Source organism: Danio rerio, chromosome 11 (genome assembly GCF_052040795.2).
Source record: "Danio rerio strain M-AB ecotype USA chromosome 11, GRCz13ab, whole genome shotgun sequence".
NCBI lineage: Eukaryota > Metazoa > Chordata > Actinopteri > Cypriniformes > Danionidae > Danio > Danio rerio.
The window spans coordinates 31816562-31837653 of record NC_141031.1 but is presented as its reverse complement, the minus strand read 5'-3'; the positions used below and the strand labels follow the sequence as shown (position 1 = coordinate 31837653).

General features: G+C 34.5%; 1 protein-coding gene across 22 annotated transcripts in view; it reads left to right on the top strand.

Annotated features, from left to right (window-relative positions):
• Positions 1–21092, top strand: part of LOC147834839 (uncharacterized) — a 245798-nt gene that overhangs the window by 100313 nt on the left and 124393 nt on the right. For 4 of the 22 annotated variants that reach the window (XR_015502689.1, XR_015502687.1, XR_015502688.1 and 1 more), the window contains exon 3: positions 7146–7269. The exons of 10 other annotated variants lie outside the window; for them this stretch is intronic. The gene's annotated coding sequence lies outside the window, so the exon portion shown is untranslated. Of the gene's footprint in view, positions 1–777; positions 889–1143; positions 2067–7145; positions 7270–8873; positions 9325–15207; positions 16442–21092 lie in introns of those variants that run through there. 8 more of the 22 variants (XR_015502696.1, XR_015502694.1, XR_015502700.1 and 5 more) reach the window with 6 other exon arrangements.

The window sequence follows — 21092 nt, the reverse complement described above, 5'->3', positions numbered from 1 at the left end:
GCAGAATATTGCTAGCCTGGTTGACACTTCAAGTTATAAGGCTCCAACTAGTGGAATGCAATTTGCAAAAAACCCACCTCCCTCAGAGTCAATTTTTCATAGTTCAACAAAATGTGCCTCATTTGTGAATCTCAGTCGGCTTCTGCTAATGGCAGACAGATGTGAGGAGAATAATTTTCATCAAGTATAGATGAACAGCCTGAGTTCTAATTAAGATGTCTATCTATGTAAACTTACATAAAAAATATTTAAAAAAAAAATAAACTAGACTCATCTGAAATGTTTAATCAGCTGTACAGTATAAAAACAAGGTGATGAGGGATGTTTTAAAAACTGTAGATGACACACACACAAAATCTGAGATTTTTATTTAATTTTTGGGTCTGTGATAGTCAAACAAAAAGGACCAACGATCATAAAAAAATTTCTTTCCAACTTTTAGTTCACATGTGTCTCTAAAAAAATGGTTTTGTGTGGGAAAATAATAATAATGAAAGAATAGAGATCTGGCCCTTGTCCATGGAACTTGGCAGCTCACCTCAATGTCAAATTCAACCAAAATTTAATCATGAACAAGAACACTTGAAAAGCAGTGGGTTGTATTGGGTTTACATGGTTTTAATGACACTATACCCAATCAAAAATCTGTTCTCAAAAGTTTTTAATATGCATTTTTTTAATTACTGAACCTCAAACCAATTTCAATGTTTTTTTTTTCTTCTTTTTTTTCTATGGCACCACAATGCCATCTGACCAATTTGAAATGTTCTAACATAGGAAGAGTACCCGAACCTAGACCAGGGGTGTTCAAACTTTGTCCTGGAGGGCCGGTGGCCTGGAGAGATTAGCTCCAACCCTCATTAAACCAGCCTAATCTCACAAGAAAACGTAAGTATTTTATGTTTTGTCAGTTTAGTGGCTAATTCGTACAAGTTCAGTTTTACGAAAATTTATGATTTTAAAAAGGAACCCACCTGTCATTGGGGGATGAGCAAATCGTACTTAATTGTCCAAATTAGATCGTATGAATTCATACGGATTAGCCACTACATCAAAAATCTATGAATTGCTGTGATGTTGTGTTGAATCAAACACACCCGAAACAGCAAGTCAAGCTCTTACTAGATATAAACGTCCTAGCAGGTTTGTTGAAGCAAGTTGGAGCTAAACTCAAAAGGACACAGGCCCTCCAGGATTGAGCTTGGACACCCCTGTCCTAGACCTTATTTGAGATTTTCCTATGTGATTATATTCTAAAGTTGGGTTTGTTGTTAACATCTGTGGTAAACATACAACTATTTTAGTTTAATGTTTTGATGTACAACATAAACTAAACATACTTGTGTAAGAAATGTGAATTTTTAAGTTTTGTGTATTTTTTTTTTTAACTAATGTAGTTAAAAAGCAACTAGATAAGAATGTTTGAGGTGTGAGTCTGCAGTTTGTTGTGGAACAATGTGTCCAAGTTTTGCTATGTCGAGTTTACCACAAATCTTATTATAAAACCTGTTACAAAACCCCTATAGGAAAATCTTAAAGACAAATGATTCTTCCAGTTTCTTTTGCCATTGCTGCATCATTATAACCAGGAACTGTACGCGCTTCACACTGTCAAAATATTCAACTCAAAAATAATGCTAGCAATCAACGCAAAAGCTTTCTTTAATTAAAAATTGAGAGTTTTCCCATTTATTTAAGCTTTTAAATCGCATTATAAAATCTTAATATCTGCTTTGTACATTTCTTAATGTTGAAAAATTAAACAAGGTTACTTTTATAAAAAATACATATATATTGAATTGAAACGATATATTGATGGGGTTTGCTATGTAAAATGTAGTAAAAAAGCAACGATAAGCTGCTGAAAAAGGTAGAAAAGCCTACAAGTACAGCTTTAGCAGTTATAATATCAGTACAGGCCATACAGAAGTGATAGACGCTATGGGCTTAAAACTATATAAAAATATTTTCTGATATTTATTGTGATAAGAAAATTATTGATGATAATTCCTGTGCATCTTCTGAGACAAAAAAGTCCTTTATCTTTAAAGAAAAGACTTGTTTAGAAAAAAAAAAAATCTTTTTTTTTTAGATTTTACAAAACACCCTTCTCCTGGATGACAATTATCCTGCAGAGTTCAAAAATATTTAAGCACAGTGAAATACTTTGTCAAGAATAAACAAGAGAAAAGAAACGTGCTGAAGCATGTTAGAAATGAACCTTTAGCATATATTAAAATAGGTTTCATTCATACTGGACACTAGAGAATAGAACATTATATCCACAAATAAGTCACTAAAGAAAAGACATCAGTTATGCTCAGCTAGGACAGCAAAGAGGATAAAGCTGATAGAAATAGATGTATGGATCAAGCATAAATACAATAAACAAATGCATGTGTCAATATATAGGTTATCATGGGTGAAAATCCTGCGGGGGATGGAGTGGATGTGCAAAAATAAAATTGCATTTTCTATTTTGAAAAAAATGAATGTACGTCATGACACTTACTTTTCACTCATGAGCCAGGTGTGTGGTTGCGGCTCAGTTAATGCTGAATTCCAGTAAGTAGGGTTTTTTATTTACTTTAAAGAAAGTGATTGTCTTTAACATAGTTGATGCAAACTCATTAATAAATAAGTTGCAGCAGAAAAACTTATTACCAATCAAATTTTCCATGAATCTGCTGTATTAGCGATGAAAATATTACTCATCTAGTTAACGTTAGCTTGTTTACAATAGCTTGCTGGATAGTGCACTGCAACTAACTTGCTAAAGCCTTTTCCCCCAGCATTGTTTAGCTGTGCATTTACTTAATGATCACTGTGCTACGTCCAAAATGACCTCACTGTATTGTTGGTATAATCCTTTTTTATTATTTTCTTAAATGTCTTGATTAACGTGGACAATACCTGAAGTAAGTACATTTAAATATGTACAATTTATTTGTGTCCCCTTCAAAAATTGGCCATGATAAAGTTGTGTATTTATTGTCACCCCCTCATGTTAAATGAAATTTACGCCCCTTGTAGATTATATGTTTTTCAAGCCATCCTGGGTATTTTATAAGCGTACAGTATATTTACAATGCAATGTTATTTACGCAACCTTTATCACTGTAAGAAATACAATGAAATAGTTATAATATAGTAATAATTTCTTGACTATGATATTTTATGATACAGTTATGATTAATTATTCATTCTGTTGTATTAAACCATGTTGTTATGAAGTGAATTTAGAGCAAAAGAGTAAGAGTACTATAATAATAACTCTTTGCACAGACCAATTATAGGTTTTATCAGCCTGATCTCACAAGGAAATGTAACTATTTTACGTTTTGTTAGTTTAGTGGCTACAAAAATCTACAATTTTTAAAAGGAGGCTTGGCACCAAACCCCACCCCTAAACTCAACAATCATTAGAAGATAAACAAATCATACTGAATTGTATGAATGAGATTATATGAATTCACATGAATATGCCACTAAATCAAAATTTTCTGAATTCTCGTGAGGTAGTTTTGGTTTTATTGCCATTATTAGAAGTGTAACAGTTGAATTTTTACCGGTACATTTTAAACAATAAGATACCACCCATCCTTACTGTACAATGTGTAAATCATTACATCACGTCTGGATTTCTGTAATTCACTTTTTGGGGGTTTACCTGCAAGTTCTCTCAAAAGACTACAATATATACAAAATGCTGCTGCATGGGTTCTAACAAACACATCATTGAGCCACCATATTACTCCTGTGCTACAACAATTACACTGGCTTCCTGTTAAAGCCAGTTTTAAGACCTTGATTTTGACTTTCAAAGAAGTGCATGGGTTAGCACCCAGTTACATTTGCGACCTGGTGACCCTCACCACCCCAGCCCGCAGTCTTCGTTCTGTATCGGGGCTTACTTTGCATCAACCACGGTGTAAACTTAAGACCAAGGGCTTTTTCACACAGGGCGCCTAAGCTTTAGCATGAACTCCCTATCAGCATTAGGAATGCTGCCTCTCTGGATTGTTTTAAAAAAACTTCTTAAGAGTCACCTTTTTAGCATTGCTTTTAATTTAGGATGATCATTTTGTTTAACTTTTCATTTTTATCCTATGGTACATATTTTTATTGTTTTATTGCATCTTTTATTGTTGTGCTGTTTTGCTTGTATTGCGTTTTAGTATTTTGCCTGTAGTGCTTTGAGTATAAGAAAAGCGCATTACAAATAAAATGTATTATTATTATTATTAAATATACAGTAAATTTGGCAGGATGAACATGGTGCTAAAAGTTAATAAGTAATATATTTAACATCCTAAGTGGAACGGTATAAGCAGTTAGTGGTGGTGCTCCTGTGTTGATAATGACAGCCACAGCTAATGAGTATGTACTTACAAGCCTAAATGGTGTTTGGTATAAACTTGCAAAGGTGGGCTTGCGGCACATCAACTGAAAGTACAGTTCTCTTCCTCATGCTTTTCAAAACGCTGGCTAAAAATATAAACTCTAAGTAACATTTGCAAAGGTCATTGTATGAGAACATAGTAAATGTTAGTTTTTGGTGTCATGCTCAGACAGAGGTTGCAGCAATTTAGACAGTTTTTGTGCGCATAACGCTAGCTTTAAAAATGTGTAATGGTAGTGACATCCTATCTGTTAGTCTGGGATGTTTCTCCTTTTTCATGCTTTTTTTGAGATATAATAATGACTCCAATTACATGTGGAGGCAGACAGGCTTTCAAAAGTCCACCACTGGAGTGCCTTTTCACAGCCTTGGTGCAAGACTGCTTTTACTGCCAAGCAGTAATATCCACTCCTGTCATAGTGATGTCTCTCAAGTATGTGTGCTTTCATCTACCCACATCGGATAGTTAGAAGCATAAAATCTCAATTCCATGTAGGTGAAAAGCCATCATCCTCTCTCTCCCGCTTTCCTTTTTCCAAGCCATTCTCAAAGACTTTATCTGATAAATACATTTGAAGCTACCCCTCCTCTGGCCTTTGCCTTGTTTCATGGTAATAATATCTGATCAAATGTAATTTATGAGGCTAGCAAGCACAGCTGTTGGCACCCTGTTGTTTTTGGCAGTATCATCATTTTTATCATTGCTGATATTCTTATAGTTACAGCTCTAACTAGGCTGTTGTGATATGTTGGTTGCATACTTTATGAAAATCAGGATTGTTTAACATATACTGTGTTTATATATATATACATGTATACATGTATATACATACACACACACACACACACACATATATATATATATATATATATATATATATATATATATATATATATATATATATATATACATATATATATATATATATATACATATATGAGAATCGCAATTTTTTTTTTTTTGCTTTAAATAAAGATCACGATTTTCTCACGATTCTGTAAATATAAAATAAAGGTATGGTAAAAACAAACATATGGCACAACATCGATAATAATATTATGTGTAGGTCTACTGGCTTCTATAAATAATTCTATTCTACTTATAATAATTCTGATGTTGAATTATTATGTTTAAGATATAGGCCTATGCTTGCAATCTGTCATATTAGACAATTTTATTCACTGGTAAAATCAGACATTTGCCATTATCAGATTCTATTCAACAATATATAGGCTAGAGTAGTTATACTGACATTGTAAACATTTATTTTCATGCACAACTTTGGGTTTGCTATAAACGAAAACACATATCAAACGCTTGCTGTAATCATAACTCTAAAATGCGATATGATCATTTAAATGAAGTGCACATTTTCGGTTTCATTCTGACTGCTAAGTGCTTGTTCATACTTTGCGCGCGGCTCCCAAATGATCACTCTGTGCCACAAACTGAATATTATTTACAACTGTATTACCTGTTACTCGCGCGCGCCCTCTCTCTGATAACAGCTCACGGTCAGCAGCTCAAGTCACGTGTGATTTCCCGATCGCGAAAACATCATTATATTTAGACAAACATGACATTTTTAGGTGAATTATACTGTACCTTCTAGATACATTATGTGACTCATTCAACATCATTTGGAGGTGTCAGTGTCACTGAGCAACATGTGTGAAACAATGAAAAGACTCGTGCAGCCGCCTTTTCTTCTCTCCTGAACTTGAAAATATGATTGGCAGAATCGTAGAAATGCTGGATTAAGATCGTCTAGGGGGTCGAATCGAGATCGCGATCTTTTAACGATTAATTGTGCAGCTCTATTATATATAAATAGTTCTGTCTGGTTCTTGAATCTGATTGGCTAATAGCCGTGAGATATTTTACCATTAACAGCACACAAAGGCCTCTGTGTATTTGTGACCTTTATGTTTTACTCCGGCCACATACAAGCAGAGGATGCTCTACAGTTTGACAAATGCTCCTGCTGTTGGGCAACATAATGTACTTTTGGGGCTTTTTTAGTCAAGAATTAATTCGTTTAGAATCCAACTATGCAGTTTATTTATAAGGATAGTGCCGATTCCAAAATATTTACAATTTCTGAGAGACAACACATCCGTGTCCATTAGTCAAAGACTGTAAACTTTGTCTATCCACAAGATGGCACCAGGACCCCATAATAAGCCCTTGCTTAGAAGATTGAAACTGCGTGTTTTCTAACTACGCCTGATCAAATCGTGATTGAACTGGTAAGTGATATTCTAAGTCGATCTCTCTCTTTTTTATAATTTGCAACTATGCAGTTTATTTATAAGGACAGTGCCTATTCTAATACAGCTCTATAGTGACGTTGATGAATTAGTAATGAATTAGTAGCTTCTGCTGTTTTGACGTCAGGTGCAGATGTGAATGAGTGGCGGAAGAAAGTCCTACAAAAAGGGTTTTTAGACTCCCCGTGTTTAATTTTCTTTTTTTTTTTATATACGCGATTGTGCCATCGAATGGTTAGATAAACGCTAAGGCACACCTTGCACCAGTGCTGATATACAGCCATTTTGCACTGCTACTCATGTGATATTGCTCATAAATATGCCATTGGCAATATAGGCTCATTCTAAAAAAACGTAGCTCTTTATACATTCAAGAAGATTGTGAATTATGTAGCCAGAAATATGGCTGAATTTCATTTTTAAAACAAATGCTATGCAGTGGTATGATGCCGCTTCTTTTCTCACTTACCAGCTGACCGCTTACCTGTATGGCTTTCCTGGAAGCTCGAGATGTATGTGAGCAGACTTGAGACGCAGAGTGGAGTTGACTGTGACAACGGGATTCAAGTTCGGTTAAGAACGGTTGCAGAAAGCGGGTAAGAAAAAAACAAAAGCTAAAAAATAAAATAAGTAAATAACAGGCTGAGAATGTGGTAAAATATGATAACATGGTAAAAATCAGGCAAGTTTTTTTTTCTTCAGGATTGCTTTTTAAAACACTGTGGTTGGGTTTAGGGAATTGGGTGGGTGGGTCAATTGGTGCTTTTGAAAACACTATTGGTTGGGTTCAGAGATAGGGGAAGATGGGGAAACGGTCGGTTGGTCAGTCAGTCGACAGTGGCTTCTGGTGGATTTATGCAAGACGTGCAGACACGAATGGCACTCGTGAGAAAAAATTGAGATCTAAAAAAGTGTACACACTGGCCTCTCGTGGTTTCATGAAAACAATAACTGCGAAAAGTATATCCTGGGACATATTAGTGGTGCATAATCAGAATGAGCCTGGGTTGGCCAGTGGGGTAAGATGAGCCCCCAGGATTTGTATGTAAGGTTTTACTCATGTTCTTATTTTTTAAATGTAGCAACTGTTTCTAAACTTAATAATGGTTTATTATTCAATATTTCCACTTCCTTGAATTAGACGTACATGCCAGACATCTAATTGAGCTGAATCATTTAATTTGCATTCGTTATGTTGCTAATGTGAGGTATAAACTTGACTATAAATAATTATGCAAGTATTAATATGCATTTGCGGCTTTTTTATTGAATATTGACAAGGGTATGAACAGTTTTAGACATGCCACCTTTTGTTCAAATGTAAGTAAAAGCTGAGAATTATTATTATCTTTTTTTCAACAATGACACCTCTTGTACATCGTCTTATCTTTTTGGAGAAGCCTGTAATTTCTGGTAAAATAACAAAAACAAAATAACACTTGCTGGTTGAACAAAAGTAACTTTAAGTCAGGATTTGCCAGGGGTATGAATAATTTTGGGCTTGACCGTATGTATGCATGCATGCATGCATGCATGCATGCATGCATGCATGCATGCATGCATGCATGCATGCATGCATGCATGTATGTATGTATGTATGTATGTATGTATGTATGTATGTATGTATGTATGTATGTATGTATGTATGTATGTATGTATGTATGTATGTATGTATGTATGTATGTATGTATGTATGTATGTATGTATGTATGTATGTATGTATGTATGTATGCATGCATGCATGTATGTATGTATGTATGTATGTATGTTTAATTGATTTAATTAATTAATTTTATTATTATTTATTATTTAGGTTTTTCAACTTGTGAAATATTTCAAAAGAAAATGTCAAAATTGTCCTTAGACAGGAATGGTTGTAGTTTAATAGTTTAAGAATAACTTTGTTGAAAGGTTTGGATCAATTTCAAATGATGACTACTGTATAATGTACAGTACATTAGTTGTATTGACCAATTCACAATATTGTTGAATATAAACTTAATGGTCTTAAGCTGACAGATCCTCTATTGTGTTGGCTGGGGGTGTCTGATTATTATTATTTATATTTTTATTTATTTATTTATTTATTTATTTATTTATAGACATTGCTTTTTAATCTTTTAATTTAATACTTACACACATTACTCTACATTCTCCACCTGTTTTTAACATGCATTCAAATGTGTCTCTTGTTTCTCAGGTTTCATTGAGACCCTTGCCTCGTATTTCATCATGCTCTACATCACTTTTAGTGAAAGCTCTCGATGCAATGCACAAGAACTTTTGAAGCAACAATCCCACGTTATGCCGGTTAAAAGTAAGCTGGAAAGTGAACAAGTTTTAAGCACCGTTAAAAGGAGGTCCTGACTTGTTGTTTAAAAGTCTCATCGCATTTCTTTTGAAGAGTAGTGGGGTAACCCCGGTGTCCTGGCCAAGTTCCCTCTATTGGCCCTTATCAGTCTTGGCCTCCTAATAATCCCCATCCATTGAACTCTAACTCTCTCTTTCCACCTCTACTGGTGTAGTGAGTGCACTGGCACTGTTATACTGTGGGCGATGAGAAGAGACCTCCTGGTATTACTGTAAAGTGCTTTGCGTGTACAGCAGTACAATGAAAACACTGAATAAAATACCTGTCTCTTTCATTCAAATGCGATCTGACTTCCTGAATGGTCAAAGTGCACACACATATTTAACCCTGTTTAAATCTTTATTTATTGTTGCTTACAGATTTTAATCCCAGGTTTAAACAGTGCCTATAGGATTTTTTTTAGAAATCCCACATATATCTATAATGTTGCATGTAAATGAGGCATCAGTATAACAATACTTACTGTAATTAATGACAATTATACATAACCTCCATTGCAAACTATAGGTCAATCTTTCCATTTCACATCATGCCCAAGCAACAACCAATCAAATAAAAATAGTTCTGATGACTGGTGACAGTATTATGATAGGTGGCCCAGACTTTGTCAACAAATGTAGATTTGTACATCTGCTCACCCTGTTCACACAGATCCGCCGTGTGCGTGTGCATGACAAAGTGACGGCAGTAAAAACAAATGCTGAATCAAAACTATCTTGGAAAAAAAAAATCTTGAATCAATGTTGGTTTACTTTTGCATGCGGAGAAAGGCGAGGCAAGGGAAGTTTATTTATATAGCACATTTCTTACAAAGTGGCAATTCAAAGTGCTTTTTATAAACAGGAATAAAAGAGACAAGTATAAGAAAATAAAAAACAAATAATAAAAGTGATTAAAAACATTAAAATGTGTTCAAAGAATGACACCATGGCTGAAGTATTTCCTTTAGACAGGTAATGTTATGTTTTAAAAGTATTAAAAATAGCGCTGTTTCTCCTAGCCTGCTTTACTGAGGTAAAGTTGGTTTTATATTCACATTGGTTTATTTTTGAATAATGACAGCCTGTGACGCACTCCCTATAATGTTTACCATGCTCTATTCGGTCTGAAATAGCATGTGAGTATAGTTTAGTAATAAGTGTAATTTCTGTATGCCGCCGGCCAGCCCCTGAGCATACAGTAACTGCTTTAGGACAAAGCACATGAGAGAGTGAGAGCAGTGATCCTTATCCTTATATATCCTTATATCCTTATATATTGAACATTATGCCAAGGTTGCTTGCTAAACAACTGAAAACGTGCTAGATATAATACAGTAATAATAATATAATACTGATATATATATATATATATATATTATAATATATATAATATATATATTATAATACTTTAGTATTAATAAGTATTATAAAGTTTTCTAACTGGTGATTGACATGATCTAGTGGGCTATTTACTGTCATCTTTAAGGTGCAAGCTTGTAATTTAAGGATGCGTGGCTTTGCACGGCAGGGGAGGGACTGTGTTCTCAAAGATATAATGCTAATGGATATGCCATCTGCCAAAATGGCAGTTTACTGCACCCTTAACAGCACATTAAAACCTAGCATTGCTAATAGTATAGATTTACAATAATGATGTAGTTCACTTGTTCTTAATCTCCCTTAAATATGTTAATAACTGCTTTAATCACCTATAAAAGATCTGTTACTACTGTAACATTTTGGACAGAGGATGAAACGCGTAAGAAACTATTTCTACAAACAGCAGTTTAAAGGAATTAGTTCTGCCAGAAAGACTTAGGACACTTTAACACATAAGTGTTAATTGTTCAGATAAATGCAGGTTCAGTTGCTGTTCTTTAATAAAGTTCTTTGGCATAAGCGCAGTCTATAATGCAGGCCTCTGGAAAAGCTAGAACCTTCGCTAAGGCTTTTATATGCGTTATCATGTTGCCGACCCTTGAATTGTTCCAAACTATTTTGAGTTTTTTTTTTGTTCAATTCATTACAAAAGAAAGTATTTTGAAGAATGTTGGAAGACGGTAACTATTGGGAAAACTAATTTTATGAAAGTCATTCTTTATCAGGTTTTGAACATTTATCAGTATAACTTTTATGTCCAACAGAATAAAAAAAAAAAAATCAAATATCAATACATTGCTTATGAATATGTATAGTCATAGCTTTATTATATTTTGATCGAACCACTGAAGACATATGGTCTTGATACGGGATGAGATTTCACCTAAAATATTTTAATCTATGTTGTGAAGATAAACAAAGGTCTCAGGAGTGTTTAACAACAATAATTAATAAAATAGTTTTCATTTTTGTGTGAACTAACCCTTTAAATTATACAAATATTTCACTGAATTACTTGCTATTTTACTTTTTTTATTATTATTTTTTTATTTATGCAACCCTGGCAAGCATTAATGGTGTCTTTCAGTGAATATCATAATGCTGTCTATTGAAGAATGGCATAAGTCCTTGCACTCTTCTAACGGTTTGTAATTACATTCTATCACAAAGCTATTTTGCTTTTATTGTGGCTTTCAGAGTGGCTTGTTACGTCTCATCTGGCTGTGACAGTTTAACAGTTCAAAACCAACAATAAACGCTAGACATCTTTTGAATGAGCGTAATGTGTCTTACCATCATTGATCCACAATTTCTGTCCATTTAGGTTTGACCATCAGAATTACTTCTTCTGGGAAAGGTCTTATGTTGACTGCACAACAACAAAACTCAATTTAAACAACAAAACACCCCCAGCCAACAGGGACATTTTCCCTTTAGTTGAAAGTTTGAAGTAAACTTGCGGACCTCTTGAAAATCTTTCACACGATTGCCTCTACGTTTGAATGTTCAATATTTGTCCTTGCTTGGCTCCAATTAAGGTTAAATGACTGTGAAATTGCGGCTGAGTTGAAAAAAGCTGACAATGGCAACAATGATATCTGGGGGACGTGACTGGAAAAGTACAAGAAAGGAATTATATGGGTTGTCTGCAATCAAATACCTGTCAAAAACACTATTGCCATTGTGAACGCTATACACTCTCAATCTGAAGTGTGTGTTTAGGCAGAACCTTCCAAATTAGACGATGTACAGAGATTGTCATTTTAATGTCTTTTTAAACACAACCAAATGTAAGGCTATTTCTCGATATGCGTTCTTCAGCGGTCTTGTGTCCTCATGTTCTCGTTTAACGTCATCATCAACTGCCAAAGTTCTGGTCCAATACTCAAGACCAAAAGAACATAGGACGCCTGAAACTTCTAGGATGTCTTCTTGATATCGAGGATGCATGGATGCAGACTTGAGCACCAAACTCACTTTAGAAGTCCCAGAAGTCATTACTACTGGAGGTGGGAAGCGCAGCATTTTGTGTAGGTTTATTATTAAAGTTCAGAGGTATAACTTATTTATCTCAAGGGTTTACCTAAACAAAAATGGTGAATATACACATTACCATGAGCATCTTAATAAAGGAATGAACACATTAAGGGTGTTTATATGCTGAAATTCCTTTTAAAATCTTTTTATTTGTATTATGCAATTTGTAAAGTCTTTATGTATAGTATATATTGTCAAAAGGGGAAAAACAGTGTACGTTGTCTGAATGCTGTAATGTTTAAATTATTTTTGGTTAAAGATGAGTGGGGGTCATGTGACCATCAGGAAGAATTCAGCATATCATTTCTCACAGGACGCGTTCTCTGTTCTTACAGTCTCCCAAGTTCGTAATTGAGAATCTAGCTATGTTTCCATCCAAAGATGCAAATTAAATTTATACGCAAAACAGGAATATTGCATAAAAGACATGCGAATAAAGCAACGTTTCCATTAAAGTACACTGTAAAATCCAAAAGGTTAAGATAACTCAAACCGTTTAAGTAAAAAAAACTAATCCTTATGAGTACTGTAAGCTTTATCCATTTGAGTAAATGAAGTAATTTGAGCACAGTAAAACCTAATAAATGAAGAGATCTCAAACTAACTGAGTACTGTATAACCCAATAAGGCAACTCAAACCATTTGAGGAAACCAATTGCTACAAACCATTTCAGTTAAGAAACTAATCTATATGAGTACCGTGATCGTACTTCATTGGAGTTGAAGTAATGAGGTATTTAATTAACTCATTACCTTCAACACTGAGTTCAAAACTCTTCTCAGATGAGTAGAATTAACTTTCAGTCATATTTGAGTTCACTACACTCATTTCATTGTATTAAGTTGACTATTGGGATTTACAAGTGCAGTCAAAGAGAACAAAATCCTCACTTTCTGATTAACTGGCACCAAATATCAAAAATAAAAATAGGATTTTCTGCAGTAGCAGAAGTTTTGTCAGTCTTTCCTTTATTTAATAAATTACTTGCGCCTCAAGACGGTATGCCAACATGCGATGAATGCGTAGTGGCGTTTGAAGGCATGAGACGCAGAGCACAGACGCTCTTGACAGTTCTGGAGGTAATTAATAATATAATAAAACTAATACTGAATTGGTTAAGGCATTTTAGACCAAAGACTAAAACAATATTTTCGATGTTTTACAATGTGCTTAGCCTGCTGGTTTATCCATTACACACATTATTATCATCACATGATCTCTTAACAAAATCATGTGACTTTTTAATGTGCATACCGGAATTTGTTCGGTAAAAGTGTTTCCATCGTAGTTTTTGCGCATCTTTTCTGATCGAATAAAAAGTTTATCCTACATTTTTTATGTGCATTTTCAAAACTTATGCACATCTTTGCGTTTCCATCAGCCATATCCAAAATATGCATAAAAATAAGGGGATGGAAACGTAGCTAATGAGATTTTCACCTCAATCACTTTTTTTTCATAAAAGTAGTAGAAGTTGTGATTCAATAAACCCAGGGCCTGCCCGTGGCATTGGCAGTATAGGCAAATGCTAAGGGTGCTGTACATCCAGGTAGGCGCCAGAAATGAGCGCGGTTAAGTTGGTTTTGTTTTCGATATTCCTGACATATTCAGTTATAGATGCCAATAACTCAAAAACCTCTTACTCTAAAAACATCTAAAGTGTGTTTCCTACAAAAAGACAAAGCTGTTTATGTTTCACAGCTGTCATTTTCTTTTTTTTTCTTTTTTTTTTTTGCTCGACATTACGGCCACTGCCCTCGCAATATGCATTTAGCCGGGAAAGCTCTCGCTGAGAGAAGCTCTCAGTAAGAAACCATCGGAAAAGTGCTTTTTTTGCTCCGTCCTGTTTTTTCCCGTTTTGCTCCCCACTTTATTTTAAACACAGCTGATTTTCTCTTAAATGAGCACAAACACTTACTAAATTAGTTGGATGCTTTCATTATAGATCTGTGCATTCTTACATTAACACCTCTGTTGTCAAACAAACACAATGAGAGATTCATTTGCTGCTCTTCACTAAATAACTATAGTAACATTATTCAGTATGCAAATAAAATAAAAAGTGAAAAAGATTTTAAAGCTTTATTTAATTTCAGTGTAGGCCACCAATTTTAATAGGCTAAACCTTTTATTTTATTGTTAATATTTTCTAATGTTTGCTATGTATTCTATCATTTGAAGCTATTTGTGGTCCCATTTTTTTTTTTACATTTCAACGTTGACAGATTGCTAATCAATAAATAGCTATAGTGCTATCTGTTAGTTTTAACGTCCGCCGATGACATGGAAGGGCATAGATGTTATAGAAAATATTAATAGTAATGTATCTACCCCATCATTCCTTCCTCAGGCAAATGTGTAAATATTAGATCTATTCAGCAATGACGTTAATTGCATTGCCATATTTATCTGACGTTTTCCCAGCTTGTAGTAGTCGATCAAAAAGCTATTTATGACTATGCACTAGCAGGGGAGTTTACTGCGATGTGACGGGGCGCCACCTGAAATCTTGCCATGGGTGCCAAATTGGTTAGGGCCAGGCCTGAATAAACCTCTCTAAAGAAACCATAATGGAACCATGATATTATTGCATAGCATTCATTCACAACTTTTCGAATAATAATAATAAAAAAAAATTTTAGTCAATACAATGTCCAAGTATAGATTGACTAAAACGTGGCTCTGAAAATCCCATATATACAATAAGACCTAGTTCAAAAGGGTGGTCAATAAATGGTCCCTGTTGTGTTCTCTTGTTTTCTAGCTTCACATCTTCAAATTGTCAGTACTCCTACTGTGGGATATATGAAACAAAGAGAATTCAGAGGGAATTCACAATGAGCTGCGGTTTAAAGCTATAGCATGGTGGGCGTGAAGGAAATGCTCGGAGGTCTGCATCTATTCTCTCTCCTACTTTTGATCGTAATGCTTCGCAATTGTCTGACCTTGCCGACCTCCTCCCTGCTCTGACCTACTGGGACCCTCGAAAGGCAGCTGCTGAAGATGTAAAGAACTCTGAAACTGCTTGAAATACCAAAGTGGTCAAACTTAATCAAAAGCACTTAACCTGTGCTGACATTCGGTCCTGTATGACTCACTTTACCTGGCTGAAGATTAGTTAGTTTTGTACTGTTGGGTATTCTTTAGCAGAGTTTCCTTATATGCTTTTTAAACTCTGGATATGTTCCAGCATGAACCTAACAGAGGAAGAAAAAATAAATAATCGAATGAATCTAATAACAGTTTTTTTTTATTGAAACAAATTAGGGTCACACTTTAGTTTAATGCACAATTAAACCTATTAACAAACCATTAATCAAGACTATTAGCTCAATAAACTACTTATAGCTGCTCGGTAATAGTTGGGTTTAGGTATATTGGGTATGATTAAGGATATATAATCAGTCATACTTTAGACTTTCTAATTAACAGTTAATATCTTAATAATAGTCAGGTTATAGGTCAGTAGTTAACAGTAATTGGACTTAAACTAAAGTGTTACCCAGCATTGTAATCATTTTAAAATTGACTTTATTAAGAGCAGTTTTATTTGTTCAGATATTTTTATTTTTTGTAGTATACAGCGGGGGTCTAAAAACTCAAATTGCAGTGACTGCCAGTTTATAGGTGCGACATTTTACATTCAAGCACAACAAACATGTGGAAACCTGATGTAATTGATACATCTGGACAACAGACGTGATGTTTATATTTCAAGCATGGGTAGTGGGGTGGGTTGGGTTCGGGGTGGATAGGAGTGTCACAGACGTCGCCCTCACTATACACCACGGCCCTGCACATTATCATCCTCCCAAAAATTATAGTGGGATTGCTCTGCTCTTCTGAAGTAATTTAGTCTTAATGGCGAATCTCCTCCAAAAAAATGAATGTGACTCTTTCATTACAAGTTTGTGTGCATTTGAGCAGTTGCTGCTGCACTTCGTGTTCATACTGATTATTAAGTGTTGTGGTTCATTTAAGAGTAAAGATTTCAAGCTTCATGTGGAAATACTTCTTGTGTCTGTGAAGCAAGTTTTAAGGCTTAATTTGTCATATTGACCACTACACTTTCCCCATTCAAAACTATACTAGTGACATGTCTTGTGTATTCTATAGTCTTTGTTAAAACTGATAATAGTCAAAGGACTCTCGGAAATTTACAAAAATAGAGCTTTAGTAAAATTAGAACACTTGCGGAGATATATTTCAACATTTAAATCAGCCATAGAAATAATCTGCATATGAGTCTAGTAGGTGGCGAGTCAAAACCACGAATGGCTACATAATATTACACAACAATAATAGAGATTAAAAAAACAAATGTTGGATTACTTTAGGCATTGTGAAAGCAAAATTCCCCTACGAGAGGGATATTACTGCCTCCCAATGGTGAGTGCGGTTTTACTCATGGCAGTTGTTATTTGGTACTTTGGTCATTTCGATAATTTGGCAAGTGTCAAATGTCTTCTGGGAATGTCCATTTTCCATTTGGGATGACACTACATACATACACTATGCTGTTGAGTGTGTAAGTTCATATGTACATAGTGTATACTCTGCTATTTGAGACGCAGTGTATAATCTACCCTCCTACCCCCATCCTACCTCTAAACCCAATCCTCACAGGAAACAATCTGCAATTTTCAAAATATTTCATTCTATGTGATTTATGGTTTTCCTCATGGAGACCAATTAAAGGTCCTCACAAGATCAGAATGTTCACACATGCACAAACACAACCAACAACTCACTAAATGTCAGTCCCTGCTAGTCATATTTGAATTATAATATCAGGAGTAAAAGAACAGTTTTTAAGCATAACCCGAAAATTTCCATATATTTTGAGGTAAGGTGTTAAAAATGCATCCATTTATTCCTAAACCTTTTTTCATTCATTTCCATGTATAATTTATAGACCTTCAATTTCTTGTTTTAGATTTTCACTTCCATATACTCTTAAAATGGCTCTGTAAGAAAAATGCAACGTATTTTGTTATATTTTATTTAGCAGAACAGAATTCTAAACAGAAACCTTTTGTCATCATACACAAGCATAACTTTCCTCAGAAGCTGGCTAAAACATCCTCAAAGTGCATTACAGCGCTAATTTCACGCATCGGTAAAGAATGGGCGTGGAACCAATAAAAACATGGCTCTTGATTAAAGTAGGCCGACGCTCACTGCACACGAGCACAATGACCACACACACACACACACACACACACACACACACACACACACACACACACACACCTCACACACTCTCCCTGATACAAAATCATTTTTTACTTCCACTGCACATTTTTCCTCAGGTTCTTGACTAGATCCCGGGGGATGAATAGCACCCGTGTGTAAGACTGGGGGGTTATCGCAACTGGAAATGAACCATCCACTCTGCCGTATATAAGCTGAGAATGGAAGAAGATAATAGCTTGAAGAAGAAAAGAACAAAGAACCATTCAACTTACAGGAAATGTGGAAATGGAGAAGCAAGAGTTGAAAATCCTGTCATCATTTACTCTCCCTCGTGTCGTTGCAAACTTCATCTTCTGAACACAAAATTCGATCTAAGAAATATCTGTTGCTCATTTGAAAGTTTATTCATTCAAAACTCCAAAATGTTCATAAAGATATAAATCGATAACAATCCAAGAACGATTGTCAATAGGTGCTAATAGCAAAGTATATATATTCTATTCAACAATTACGCTGTTAATATAAAGAGATACATTATAATATGAGTAAGTTGATATTAAAATAGAAAATATAGTCACACTTTATAATAATTACACATTTTGAATCATTTATTAAGCTTGATTGTCATTTTGTAAATGATTTACAAAGGATTATTAGTCCTGACTTCAGATTAGGTCACAAAACTGGATAAAGTTGAGTTAATAAAGCATTTATGAAAGGCCATGACACCCCTAACTTTCGGTTTAGGTCTACCTCAGAAATTTTTTAAAAGATGCTTGATAATAGGCGTGGAGCTCCGCGAGCAATGGGCAGGAGTGGGCGTGGCCTGCAGAGCAGGGGAGAAGGAGGGGAGCGAACAACTGTTGTCATTTAGCTCACAAAATGAGACAAACCGTAAGAAGATGCATGATTTTATAGTTTACAAAGTTAAAATGCAAAGTTTAAATGCAAAGAAATAAACAGTTTAATGCCCTGCTACATTTGTCATTTGTAATTTCATACACACAACCACAATTTATACAATTGTAAAGAAAATCGTGTTTATATAAACCCTAAATGAGGACTTTCCCCTCAATCCCTGGGTCTGAATGCAGACTCAGTGTAGCAGGTCTCTTTCCCTGTTTATTTTAAACATTAGCCCTGCTGGTAATTGGAGGATTTAGGCAAACACAGCAGCATGGCGATGTGTCTAAATGTGAACGAACTCCTGAGACAACATTCGCCATTCTTCAATTCTCGTGCTACTCGCATTAAAATCGAATTATCAGTGTTCATGTAAACATACTTGTTGTTCACTTTTAGTTCATGTTAACTGATGCATCAACTAACAATGTAAACGAATACAACCTTGTTGTAAAGTGTTCTTTTTATAAGAAGATCACGTCTGTTCTGAATACTTGGATTAAACTGTGCAGTTCATGTGGATCTAGTTTTTGATCTCTTCTTTTAAGAACATTTTGAAGCATGAAAGCTTTGGGTAAACAGATTTTCAAAGAAAGGACAGAAACCTTTTCATATTTGATTAAAAATATCTTCATTTGTGATACAAAATATGAGAAAATTTCTGTTGGGTTTGGAATGCCAAGAGCTTGAGTAAGAGTATGGGATAAACTGACATTTAAAGTGCACATTTCTGTTGAAAGGACATGTTTAAAATGACTAAAACATTATATATATATATATATATATATATATATATATATATATATATATATATATATATATATATATATATATATATATATGTATGCTAAATTTAATTCTGAACAGTCAACCGAGGTAGCATTTCTTGGTAGGACTCAAAACACAGTTATCCTTGTCTTTTCAGCAGGGTTGTCTTGTCAGTATATTTACTTTAAATTATGATGAAACTTTTCTATAAACAGTACTGTTGAGCTTGTAAGATATTAGGCTAATTTTTGTCACCACAATAAATCCACGTCTCCTCAGAAGAGTTGATTTTGCCCTTGAATTATGGCCTCATTTATTTTGATTCATCAGCGTGCTCAAACCCACTGTTCCACCCAAGCGTGGGGCGCATTAGTTTCAAGGGAATTATTAGACTTCAAAAGTTTGCCTTGAAACCACTTTGGCACTTTTTCCATCTCTTTGAGGCCTGATAAGACAAGAAATCTAATAGTTTTTGAAGACAGATAAGAGAAGCTGTCACCGCTAGTTGTGGGAATCGAGCAAAACTGCCTCAAAAACAGTTCATCTCCTCCCTGTTTTGCAAAGATATTAACAGGCAATCCTGCATTTGATGTACATGACCATTAGGGATATTACACAATTCTGTTTTTCTTTTTACTTCAATGCAAAAAAAAAAAAAAAAAAAAAAAAAAAGGCTAACCATTAACCAAGGCTGGTCCATCTAGAGAGAACAAAAACAAAATTGAATTATTTTCTAATGTTTTAGAAATTTCGCCAATAATTTTTTATCATTTATATATATATATATATATATATATATATATATATATATATATATATATATATATATATATATATATATATATATATTTTTTTTTTTTTTTTTTTTTTTTTACCTGAGAGAGGAATTTTGTCAAATATACAGTATGAACAATATTGCAAATTAAGTAATTATTTAACCTGAGAATAAATTAACACGTTGGCTCAGTGGTTAGCTATATCGCCTAACAGCAAGAAGGTTACTGGTTCGAATTCTGGCTAAGGCAGTTGGCATTTCGGTATAGAGTTTGCGTGTTCTCCACGTGTTCACGTGGGTTTCCTCCATGTGCTCTGGTTTCCCCCACAGTCCAAACACGTGTGGTATAGGTGATTTGGATAAACTAAATTGGCCTTATGTATGAGTGTGGGTGAGAATGAGTGTATATAGTGTTTCCCAATACTGGGTTGCAGCTGGAAGGGCATCCTTTGCTTAAAACATATGCTCAATAATTTGCCGGTTCATTCCGCAGTGGCGTCCCTGATAAATAAGGGACTAAGCTGAAGAAAAATGAATGAATGAATGAATGTTGCCTTGTTATTAAATATGCTTTGCACATACAAACTTTTTAACAGCCATTATTCAATGTTTATATATCTATAATAATTGGAGTAAAGCATTAGGTTATCTTGTTTTTTGTTGTTGTTTTTTTAATACAGTGGCCGAGAGAGTTTAACGTGCTGCAATTACAAAAAAACACCATTAAATTACGAAAAGATCTTCATCTGTTTGATAGCACACGTTTTACAAATCCTCACAGCGCATACACATTAAAAAACTCCCTGCATTTTTTCCACAATGCAAACAGAATAAATAAAAAAAAAACAATAACAATAATTAATAAAAAAAGGGATAAAAAAATTAAAGCGCGCAACGTTTTCTCACTACACTTGCAAAAAGATTGGAGCACAATGGAAATTTCTTGTGTCTATTGCTCAGTGAAGTTGTAGGTAATCTTTAAAAGGTGAGTTTTATTGTTTGTTTAT